Here is a 12,750-nt window from a genome sequence, read left to right as displayed (position 1 = left end):
GAAGAATGTTTTCCCTAAGAGCACTTAATTCCATCTTCATTGCCAAGAGTCATATCCACTGAGATTTTTACTGAAAGCGCTCAGGAGTTCCCACTTGTGGTGCAGTGGGTTAAGAATCTGAGTGCAGCGGCTCCAATTGCTGTGGAGGCATGGGTGCACTTCCTGGCCAGTGGGTTAAAGGATCTGGATCCAGTTTCGCCGCAGCTACAGCTTGGATCCAATCCTTGGCCTGGGAACTTCCATATGCCACCAGTGTGGCCATTAAAAAAAAAAAAAAAAAGCTCTCTTATTTTTTTATCTGTTTTAGAAGCTTTCTTTTCTCTTCATGGAAAACATTACGGCAATTTTATTCATTATTCCTCCCTTTCTCTATCGATTCTCTCCTGCCATTTCTTCCCTCCTCCCCCCTCCTTTTCCACTTCTTTTCCCTCCATCCCTTCCTTCAACATTTATTTAAACACTTATTTAATGAAAGTCTAAATGTGCCAGACATGGTGCTTGGCCCTGGTGTTATAGCAGTGGTTATAACCTAGTGGGTAAGGCAAAGATGAAAATACATGGCTACAATAAAGCATGAGAACTCTTAACTGGGGAAGGACTACTCTTTGACGCTCTTTCTTGTATTAACTTATGTACTCCTCCCAACACCTTACATGGAGCCGGTGATATCATTAGCATTCCTCTTTTACGTGAGATCTCACCCAATGGCAAAACCAGGCAGTCCAATTTCAGAGCCCATGAGCTTAATCTCACACTCTCTTCTTACCCAAAGCCAGACTGGTATGAGAGAACCTTATAATCAGAAATACCTAAGGGAGTGCTGTCCAGTTTGGTAGAAACTAGCCATGCATGGCTATTCAAAGGTAAAGTAATTAAAAGTAAATAAAATTAAAAAGTCAGACCCTCAGATGCACTAGCCACATCCCCAGTGTCCAAGGGCTACATGTGGCCAGAAACTGCCATATCAGACAGTGATAAAGGACATTCCAGAGTTCCTGTTGTGGCTCAGTGGGTTAAGAACACAACATAGTAATCAGGAGGATGCAGGTTCAATCCCTGGGCTCACTCAACGGTTAGGATCTGGTGTTGCCACAAGCTGTGGTATAGGTTGGGGACATGGCTCAGATCTGACATTGCTGTGGCTGTGGCTGCCAGCTGCAGCAGCTCTGATTTGACCCTTAGCTGGGAACTTCCATATGCTATAGGTGCAGCCATGAAAAAAAAAAAAAAAAAAAAAAAAGAACATTCCCATCAATGCAGAGTTCTATGGGTCAATGCTGATCTAAAGCACTTGAGTTCAGGAGTTCCTGTTGAGGCTCAGCAATAGCCAACCCGACTCTTATCCATGAGAATGCTGGTTTAATCCCTGGCCCCACTCATCGGGTTAAGGATCTGGCATTGCTGTGAGCTGCGGTGCAGGTCACTGTGGCTTGGACACTGTGTTGCTGTGGCTGTGGCTGGGGTGTAGGCCAGCAGCTGCAGCTCTGATTCAACCCCCTAGCCTGGGGACCTCCATATGCCATGGATGTGTCCTAAAAAAGACAATAAAATAAAATAAAGCACTCGTGTTCACCTTTATGTGAACTGCGGTCCAAAATTTTCAATGTTACCCACTGTATCTACATTCTCTTACATCACTGCAAATTCCTGGAGAAGTAGCAAGAGGTTAATATTTTTAATTCCCTTCCTTCTGTCCCCAGTACCTAATAGTAATTGGTACAGGGGGTCTTCAAAACCCTTCTACTGAATTAAATTCATTGACTATGTTTTACTGCCTCAAACACACACACACACACACACACACACACACGTGTGTACACACACACACATACACACACCAAAACACTTGAGTTCATTTCTTAAAAATTCCAAGGACTTGATATGCAGGAGATAAAAATGTCCAAATTCTTTAAATGCCTTAAGGTCTTTTTAGCACACACATTCATGCTTCCAGTCAAATATCTTGCCCTTTTCCTGACAATTATCTATCCCCAAAATAGTATAAGGAGAGGAAAGGGAGGTAATCCTTATTGAATGCTTCCTTTTCTTCATCTAGCTTCATCTTTACAAAATCCTGTGAGTTGGGCATTATCAGATCCAATTCACAGATAAATGGACTGAGGTCCAGAATCATTCATTGGTTTGGCCAAGGTCACACCTCATCAGAAATAGCAGAAGCAGGCTTGGACTTCTGCTCAGCCTGATGGCAGAACCCACTATTACCTTACGTCTGCAAACCTGCTTGCAGGACACACTTCACTTTGTCCACCTATCCTCATGCCAAATTGAAAATAGTCATTTTTAAAAGAAAAGTCATTCACTCCCAGTACATGAGAGAAATGCTACCAGAATGTGGGACTCTTACAGATCACTTCCCCCCCCCATCTCAGAACTTGCCTGTGTAGTTCACACCTCTTTTTGATATTCATCTTTATGATCTTCTCTTATTTCTGCATGTCTCTGAAATCTGTCGTTCTGCTCATATTTCTTATATTGAGAGTTTCTGCAGATTATTTTTTCCCGACTTTTTTTTGGGGCAACTAATCCATCTCCAGGATAATGGGGGAATCTGACTCCCCCCAGACCTAACACTAATCGAGGTCCCTACTCTCATCCCCTAGGTCAGGCAGCCCTCAGCGTTTTGAATTCTTGCCATTCAACTGAGTTCAAACCTGATTAGGTGTGAAGGGCTTCTCCTTTGTCTATATAGTCATGGAATTTAATTTGAAAGCTTAAATGTAAAAAACTGAAAATGAGAGATTAAAATGATCAAATGGTGGATGTATGAATGTCAGCTGTTGAGTTGTTCCTTGGCAGGAATTTTCCTAGAAATAGATATATTTTTCATTTACGACAGAAACCACCTATTGTTTTAGGTGTTTTTTTTTTTTTTTTAAAGGCCGGGCCTGCAACATATGGAAGTTCCCAGGCTAGGGGACAAATTGGAGCTACAGCTGCTGGCCTATGCTGTAGCCACAGCAATGCCAGATCTGAGCCATGTCTGTGACTTATGCTAGAGCTCATGGCAACGCCGGATTCTTAACCCGCTGAGCAAGGCCAGGGATCGAACCCTCAACCTCATGGATACTAGTCAGGCTTGTTACCACTGAGCCACCATGGGAACTTCCTGCTTTAGATTTTTAATTAGCCCAATTTGAAAATGTATTTTCCCAGACCCTTGGATATTTAGGGAATATCCTACATTAGAAGGGATCTTCATTAGTGTTGGCATAGAGAACAAGTGTAATGGGCCAGGTCACTGGCTCATGGTTGTGAGTTTAGAAAGAGGCTTAAATGTGGGAGAGAGAGATTAATTGATGCCTTTTGTGTGGACATGTTGTGAAAGAATTAATCCTCAAACTACATAATTGCCTTATGGAACCAGAACCAAAATTGCTGTAGAAGGAAATCTATTTGAGGATGAAGGCTTGGGCCTCATTCATTCTGAGTAAATTATTTTTGGAGTTCAATCATTTGTGGACAAGGAAAGCTGGTGTCAAACACCAAGGAAGAGAGCAAGTGACAAGTGGCAATATTTAAGTGAAGAGGCCTGCAGGCAAGCCTCAGCTCTAGAGAAGCACCCAGGGTCTGGAATTAGTGTTAGATGAAAGGGTAGGAATAGAGAGAGCTCCATTTAGGGTTCTTGCCAAATGCCCGTGATATAAGCTAGTTTTCTTTCTCAGAAGCCCAGGCTCACTCTTTGGTATTGCTGCCCATTATAACCCAACTACCTCGTGCCAAGTCTGATCCTAAAGGAGGGCTCAGTACTTGCCTGTTGAATAAATAAGTGAAGGAAGAGTATCTCTCTTATGCTGTCCTGACATGATCTTCTGAAGAAGGGTCTTCACCCTGAATAAACCTCAAGGGTGTGTGAACTGGGGGGAGCAAGTGTGATATTGTAATAATCCCTGGGGTGTAGGCGACAAGCCATTTGGCTCATGTAAGATCCGGGCACATAGGATTGGTGCAAAGTCTTAGGAAAAGAGCGGGAGGGCTAACGGAGGGCCTCGTATGTCATGAAAACGATATTTCTGAGTGAGGCATGTGACACAAGATGGTGATTTTTCACTTTCAAGGAGAATTAGAATGGAAAAGGGAAACACACTATTGGTCTATTGCTTGGAGCACTCCTTCTCAGCCCTGGCTGTGTGGTAATCTGAGGAATTATAAAAAAGACCAGTGCCTGGGCCTTGACCATCAGACTCGGAATCCAGAAAGATGTGGCCCAGGAGGGTGGATGAGGCAAGGACTCAGAGAGAAGACTTTGGCTGCCTTGAAATCTTGGCACTGCTTGACTAGAAAACTGACTGATGAGTTATCTGGGGCTTGGAGCAGGGGTCAGAGTCATTCACAACCACACAGCTGAGAGAGGCAAGCCATGGACCCTGGAGACTCATTAGCCTGAGCTTGAGCTCTAGAGCCAGAGGGAGAGGTGGGGGCAATGGGGGTTGCGGGGGGCGGGGGGGGAGAGCAGCAGTGCCAGGATGCTTCATGAGGCAGAGGCATGGAATCACTCTTTGGTTGGCATTGTGCTATGATCCCATTATATCCTTAGATGGAGGTCTGCAAAGCTCCACACGAAAGTAGTAGTTCTATCCCCAAAGAGGTGTGTTGATTTCTGTTTCCCAAAGGCTCTTGTGATCCTGTGCCATTCAGTAGAGTTTTAGTCACGGCCTTGAAAACATACCTGCCTCTGATCTTCCTGTGTGGCTCCCCCAACTCCATCAAGACGAACATTCCTATAGCTCCTGAGTCTTGAAAATAATCTCCACAATCGCTCTACTTGCAGAGTGAGGGAGATAGGCAGTGGTTTTTATTTCCTAATTAATGAACTTGTTGGCTACTCACTGTATGCTGGGCAGTGGCAATTAACACATTTTTTTGCTGTCAGAAGACCAGTAAGGAGTTCCCATTGTGGCTCAGCCAGTTAAGGACTTGACATTGTCTCTGTGCGGATGTGGGTTTTATGCCTGACCTTGCTCAGTGGGCTAAGGATCTGGCATTGCTGAATGCTGTGGCAGAGGTTGCAGACACGGCTTGGATATGGTGTTGCTATGGCTGTGATGTAGGCCTGCAGCTGCAGCTCCAATTCCACCCCTTGTCTGGGAATTTCCATATGCCACAGGTGCAACTGTAAAAAGAAAAGAAAAGAAAAACATCCCAGTAAACAAAGCCTTGGAACACAAAATGCTATGTGAGGAGAAGTTAGTATGGGAGCCCAAGGATAGAAGGCATAACTCCATCCCACACGGGAATACTTTTCAATGGGAGAGACTCTGGAACTGAATCTCTAAGAAGAAACAGAAAGTCACTGGGCACATGCAGTGGTTAAGGACATGTCAGATCCTTTTTCATATGATGCCAGCTATGGGGTTGCCAGACAAAAGAGCCAGGAATGTCAAACAGGAATGGGCCTCCCAGAATCTCTAGTAAGACAGGGCCACAGACAGAGCTTTCTGGGAATCTCCAGTCCATAGGTCTAGAGGATCTGAGATTAGCCAAAATGGGACAATTCCTTTTTCCTTAGAGATGGATTGAGAGAGTTTCTTATGTCCATCAACAGAGGATTGGGTAAAGAAGATGTGGTACTTCTGTACAATGGAATATTACTCAGCCAGAAAAGGCATGAAATAGTGCCACTTGCCACAACATGAATGGACCTTGGAATTATCATACTAAGCACAGTAAGTCAGATAAAGACAAATACCATCTGAGATCACTATAATGTGGATCTATTAGAAACGATACAATAGAATTTACAAAACAGAAACAAACTCAGAGATTTTGAAACACATTTATGTTTACCAAAGGAGAAATGTGGGGGGGGCATAAATTAGGGAGCTGGGATTGAAATATATACACACTACTATACATAGAATAGACAGGTAATAGGGACCTACTTCATAGCACAGGAAAATCTACTCAGAACCGTGTGGTAACGTACATGGAAAAGAATCTGAAAAGGAATGAATATATCTGTATGTATATGTATAACTGATTTACTTTGTTGTTTGCCTGAAATTAACACAGCTTTGTTAAGTCAACTACATTCCAATAAAATTTGAAAAAAAGATTTGAAAATGGCCTTGGAGGAGCAGTGAGGGACCTGTCTTGGGACTCAGAGAAGATGCGGAGCAGACGTGAGCACCCAGGAGAGGGCAGGGTGGTTTTCTCTAGCTGTACTTCGTGGCTCAGGCATAGGGACTGAGTGAACTGGAGACTGGATTGATTCTTATGGGGTGATTTGCTGCATTGCCAGCTGGGAGTGAGTGGTGGAAAGGCCACTAGAGGATGGAAGGGGCTGAGTCTTGCAGACCTTGAAGGCCATTGTAGACATTTGCTCCTAAGTACCTATGAAGCTGCTAGACTAGGGTTTTAAAGCAGGGAAAAAATAGAACCTAAATATGCATTGTTGCAAAGATCATCTTGGAGAGCAGATTTTGGTGCTGGGGACAAGAACTGAGATGGGATCCATCGCACACCAGAGGAGAGAGGACCTCATCTCTGTCTAGATATTCCAGAGATACATTGAAAAGCTCCTGGACAGGGTTAGAAAATATGGGGGACATTCTTCCAAGGTAACCCTCTTCCCCTGACTTTGAATCATCTTGCATTTACACACTCTTACAAACATTATGTTGCTCTGAAAGTAGTCTTCTGAAGGCAGAGTAGACTCTAAGGACTCTAGGCCTAGGTTTTAATTTCTCGATGGGCAATTTTTAAATTTTTACTAGCTGATAAGTCATCTAATTTCTCTAAACTAATTTAAAATTCTGTAAAGCAAGAAAAATGATGGTGGTTTCTTTATTGGACTCTATTGAGGGTGAAATATTATCTTGCATATACCTGGCTGATGGTGAGCAATCAATAAATATTAGTTATTAATGTTATTATTTAATCTCATTTGTCATAAATGTAGATTATAAAATGTGCTCCTGGACTTTCCTTTTTTCCTTATTTTATAAGGCTGCACCTGCAGCATATGCAAGTTCCTGGGCTAGTGTTTGAATCAAGAGCTGCAGGTGGAGCCTATGCCACAACCACAGCAACAGCAATGCCAGATCTGGGCCACATCTGCAACCTACACCAGATCCTTAGTCCACTGAGCAAGGCCAGGGATCAAACCCAAATCCTCTCGGATACTATGTTGAGTTCTTAACCTGCTGACCCACAATGGGAACTCCCACTCCTGGCCTTTTAAACTTGCACCTTAACCTATTCAAGTAGCTAAAATAATGGTGGGATTATTTTTAATGACCACGAATGGGGAAGTCACAAAATAGCTCATTTATGCGAATATAATTTACTCAACAAGTGTATTCATAGTTTTTTCTTTGCCATCTATGGTCATAGTTTTTAAATGATACTTTCTTACCACTGAGAGTTCCCAAAATAATGGGACTGCAGTCACAAACAAGGAAATGATAAGCTGACCTCTGCTCCAAAGGATCCTTATGGATGATGGCTTATTTATCAGAGCAACTTTTGTCATAGGACAGGTATGTTTCTAGGATGCAAAGGAAGTACAGCGAGGGTCAGTCTGGGGCTGTGGTCTCAACTGTCCCACCCCCTCCCTGTGCTTAACACACTGCAGAATGTCTCACTTCTTCCCAACAGTATGTGAAATGCTGGGGGAGCTGATATTGGGGTATCAGGAACTTCTTGGAGAGGAGCATTTCTAGCTCTTTTTGGTTGGGATTCTATAGAATGTGCATGTGTAGAGGGGCATTGTGAGTAGATTCTTTTGCAGGCACAGGTCTGTGAGCTTTTAATCCCAGGGCCCAGGGCAGGAGATGGTCTACTGTTTGCCTACCCAAAAGACAATTCCCAGCTATCTCTTTGCTGACAGAGCCCAGCTTCCTTCAGTTGTGTCTCAGTCATGTCCTCAGGTCCATGGAACCCAGTGAAATCAGGGCAGAGATGGGGAGGGAAGGAAGAACCGTGTTCCAGTAAAGCCACAGACACACTCTTGATGATGAGAGTGAGGCAAATGCTCAAAATTACATTCACAATTAGAATGTGGACTGGGCGGTATTGAGACCTGAGTTCTAACCCTTTTATTCATTTATTTGCAATTCTACGTCTTAATGTAGTGTGTGTGGCATAGAGGCCAGTGGGTTTGTGAAAGTAAAACAGAGAAAAGATGTTAATCCTTGCCTTTTTTTTGTTGTTGTTTTTTTGTTCCGGCCTGTACCATGGCAGCAACCCAAGCTGCTGCAGTGACAATGCTGGATTCTTAGCCTGCTGCACCACAAGACAACTCCAGTTAATCCTTGCCTTACGGGGTCTGTTATGGGAGTAGCAATATCTGTTAGCATGTACCTCAAAACTTAAAAAAAAATTCTGTCTTCATTGTAAGAACACTAAAGGCCCATTAAAGAAAAATTAGCAACCACAGAAAAGTACAAAGATAAACAAAAAACTCATCTGAAAAGCCACAATCCCAAATAGAACTACTAGTAATACTGGTAATATTTTGGTTTTCTTAGCCTCTTTGCACTGGGGGTAATGGCAGACACTACCTACTTCTTAGAGATGCTAGAAGAAAAATGAGATGTTTGTTAAACATTTCAAACATTTTGGATAAAATATACTCCATAAATATGGTGCGTTGTTGTTTCATTGTCACTTTCAAAGTGATCAAAAAGATGTAAATACTGGGGTACTCTTTTGGATTGGTCAGCCTTTCAGAGCCTCAAGTATCACCCCAATATGATGGACGAGAAGCCATCTTGAGCCAAAGAACTTTGGTATCTTATAAATTATTATTCTAGCAGATACATGGATTTTATGGCTTTTCAATAATTTATTTCATTTGGGAAACAGGGTTGACATGGCAAGGTGAAGATATGATGCTTTATTGACGCAGAGATGAATCGGAATTAATTTATTTTCTAGTGATAAGCATTTAAACTGTGTTTCTGACCGCTGGCAACCAGAAGATTTTCATGCACAAAAAAAGAGCTGGCTGAGTTACCGCACATACACAGCATCGTATAAAACCCCACTGTCTAAGTGACCAATATCACACCACAGGAAATCGGCACTGGGCACACTCGGGCGTAAATGTCTTCCAGTCTTTGGAAATACAGTGTATGTTATCCAGTTACTCAGTCTGTGTCATGAAATATGAAAATAGTTCAGGAAAGGCACATCCCACTTGACCTTTACAGAATGATTTAATAAAGTTAGCTTGATACAAAACTATGAAAGCATGATTGCTGATAAAAGCGGAATTGTGGCTTCCTTCTTTCAGATCCTCCTTTCTTTGGAAACACTTCACAGGCCTTATTAACCCTTTAATGCTTTGTAATTGGTGGCATTTGTCCCTGAGGCCATGTTATCCGCCCTGGAGTTGGGTTCCACTAGAGCAGAGATTCCACATCTCCTAGTTTTTCATTCCCTTTCAGCACTCATCTTGATATCTTTGTCTACATAATTAGGCAAATATGTTTTCAATTGTTTTTACGTGTGTACACATTTCACCCCTTTTACTGCTATCTTGATTGATGTTTTATGGGATACATTTTCAATTGGTGGCCTCCTCCACTTAGGGAGGTGCCAACGTTTGCTTCTGTATCCACTTATGACTCTATCGGTTCCATCTGCAGGTGTAACTGAATATGGTCCTTCCCTTTTCCAAAGAAAGCCGGACTTCCTGGGTTTTCTAACTGAGGGCTCTATTATCCCAAGCTTTCGGTCACTTTTATTTATTTATGTCATGGTGTTATTCTGATTTAAAATGAAATGTGCAGAAAACCTGGAGATTACAAAGACATTTGGAAAAAAAAAAAAAAAAACTTCCTTGTGGTTTTAGAACTATCATCACAGTGGCAACAAGCAGCTCAAGTGGTTTCTTCCCAGAGGCTTCTCTGACCTCACAAACTAGTTACCCAGTCTCTTCCAATAATTTTATGCAGCTTTATTTTCATCAGGAGACACATTATTAGCTGATATTTTCTTGCTCTCTTGTTTGTGTTAATTATGATAGTGGGAGTCTTGTCTACCTGACTTAATGGTACTTCTTCTGTGCCTATATTGGCCTGGGATATATTCAATCCTCAAAAAATATTTGCCTAATTTAATGAATGAACTGATTTATATTTTAAAATATTTTTTTTCTCTTAAACAACTAAAAATACTAAAAAGTTCGAATGTAATTACTAGGTTTATGTTTTTCTTTACATCGGCATTTCTTTTCGCTGTTGTATCAGCCAGGATAAGCTGGGCAATGCTGCCATAACAAACAGCCTCAAATCTTAGTGACTTAGGACAATGAAGATTTTATTTCTCACTTTCTCTGAAAGTCCAGTGAGCTCTGCTCAGCATGGTCACTCAAAACCCCTGACTGATGGAGGTTTTATCTTTGCACCTGCTTTCAGCAAGACTGGGACAGGAGAAGGGAATGAATGAGTTTGGGCACTGGCTCTTAAAACTTCTGCCCAGAAGAGACACATTTTATATTTGCTCACATTTTATTGAGCCAAACCAAGCCACACAGCCTGACCTTAAATAGGACGGAAGAAATGCAGTCCCATTTTATGCCTGGAAAGAATTCTGGGATTATTCTAATTAACCCTCTCATAATGACTATGTGGCTTAATTGCACATTTGGTAAATGATGAGAAGTAATTCCATTTCCTACCCGAGACTCCCTGTCATTCTCTCTCGCCTTTTCACTATTAACAAGCTCTAGCATATCATGCTCAAAATTTTCTCTTCATATGTAAATATATATGGTGTATATATGGATGTATGTATGCATCCTTTTTTCCATACTTAATATTCAAAAAAAGCTCTTCTGTGTTTTTTTCCTTCGTTGTTGGATTGTTTTATTTCTACGTATTTTAAAAACCTTTCTCTCTATATCATATAGTTCTCCCGTGTGAGTGGCCATTGCGGGATGTGCTGTAATCTACCCAACCACTTCTTTTTTGACGGTAGCACGTTCTCTACCTTCTCCTTGGACAGCAATGCTAACGGCACACTTTGATGAAGCTGCTGTGGTGTAGTTTAATAAGATCTAGCCCGGGTTGGCTTCAGAAACCTCTGATTTGGAACCCCAAATCCCACTGATTAGCTGAATAGGCAGCTCATCAAGTCTTATGGGTCTTGGTTTTCTTAGCTGTGAAAGGGAGCAATTAATGCATCTTTTACAGTGCTGTCATGAGAAATCAATGGGATAATTTTTCTGTAACTTTTCATTTGTGAATGAGTGTTTTAAGTTGTTGAACTTGAACTTAAGGGATTATTCATACTGAATCTTACTGTATTAGTAGGTAACACTAAGCATTCAAGTGTATAGAGGCTATCTATGTTCTCTTATTCCTTTTTTTCCATTCTATTTTATAAAACCTGAATTTTTAAGAACAGAAAGGAAACTAGGATTTATTAATTCTATGATCTTAAATTTCACAGGCCCATAAGTACGAGTAGAGGCTTGAACATAAAAAATGACACCATCATCAAATCCTTGAGTACACACAATAACCGTGGAAGGGGTAGTCACGACTTCGACCTTCAGTTCTTTTAATACTGTGTATCTCTTATAAGTTACAAACTGCGATGGAGAAAGAGAACAAGGCAGAGAGGTGTCCATGAGGGAAGCCTAGCATTAGATTACGACCTCAGGATTTTCTCTATTGACTTCCTATGTCCTAATTGAAAATGTAATGTCAACTATCCTGTTACCGTAAATCATAAACCTGCTAGAAAGTTAAATGAGATGCAAGGGAACAAAAGATAAAGTATTGTTTGCTCATACAAGCATTCAGGACATTTTTCTTACAAATGGTCTCTCTTACACTGCTCATCACAATGGCTACAGATTTTTTTTCTCCAAGTATGCATGTGGTGTCTTTTGATTTATCCTATCCTAGTCTATTCTATTCATCTGAGGTGATTCAATTCAGCTCTATCTTAGTTTATCCTATCCAGTCCTAGTCTATTAATTTTATTTCATTAGAAGAATTCTGAACCTGACCCCTACATTAATTTCATGGCCAAGATTTACAATTTGAAAAATCCTGCCTTCAAAATTTTCCTTTTGAGGAGTTCCCATTGTGGCTCAGCGGGTTAAAAACCCACCATGGTCTCTATGAGGTTTCAGGTTTGATCCCTGGCCTTGCTTGGTGGGTTAAGTATCCAGCATTGCTTCAAGCTGTAGCATACGTTGCAGATATGGCTTGGATCCAGTGTTGCTGTGGCTGTGGCATTGGCCTGCAGCTGCAGCTCCAATTTGACCCGTGGCCCAGGAACTCCCATGTGCTGCAGGTGAGGCCATGAAATTTTTTCTTTTTTCCTTTTGTTTCACGGCTTTACTAGCTAGCCATCAAGATTCTGATGAATGTACACATTCACTAGAGGGACACATCTCATTTCTGCTCATATTTCATTAGCTAAAACAGGCCATATGGTCATTCTCACTTCAAACTTAATGTATACTGGGTAGAACTCTTTATTCCCTCTCATCACAGTCTGATTCTACAATACTGCTCCTCATCTAAGTAAAGGACGTCGCTATTCACCCACAGGGTCATGCCCCTAAAGTAGGAGACATTTTGGCTCCTCTTTTTCTCTCGTGCTGCATATCCAAATTATCTGCTTACTCTAGAGTAGCTTTAAAATATATCTCAAATCTAATTACCTCTTAATACTTCTTTCGCTGACATTTTAGTGTAGCCATTGCTCTTTTTCAGTACGTAGATCACTACGTCAGCACTCTCGACGGCAGTCTTTTGTTTCCACTCT

This window comes from Phacochoerus africanus, chromosome 3 (genome assembly GCF_016906955.1).
Source record: "Phacochoerus africanus isolate WHEZ1 chromosome 3, ROS_Pafr_v1, whole genome shotgun sequence".
NCBI lineage: Eukaryota > Metazoa > Chordata > Mammalia > Artiodactyla > Suidae > Phacochoerus > Phacochoerus africanus.
Note: the sequence above shows the minus strand (reverse complement) of the source record.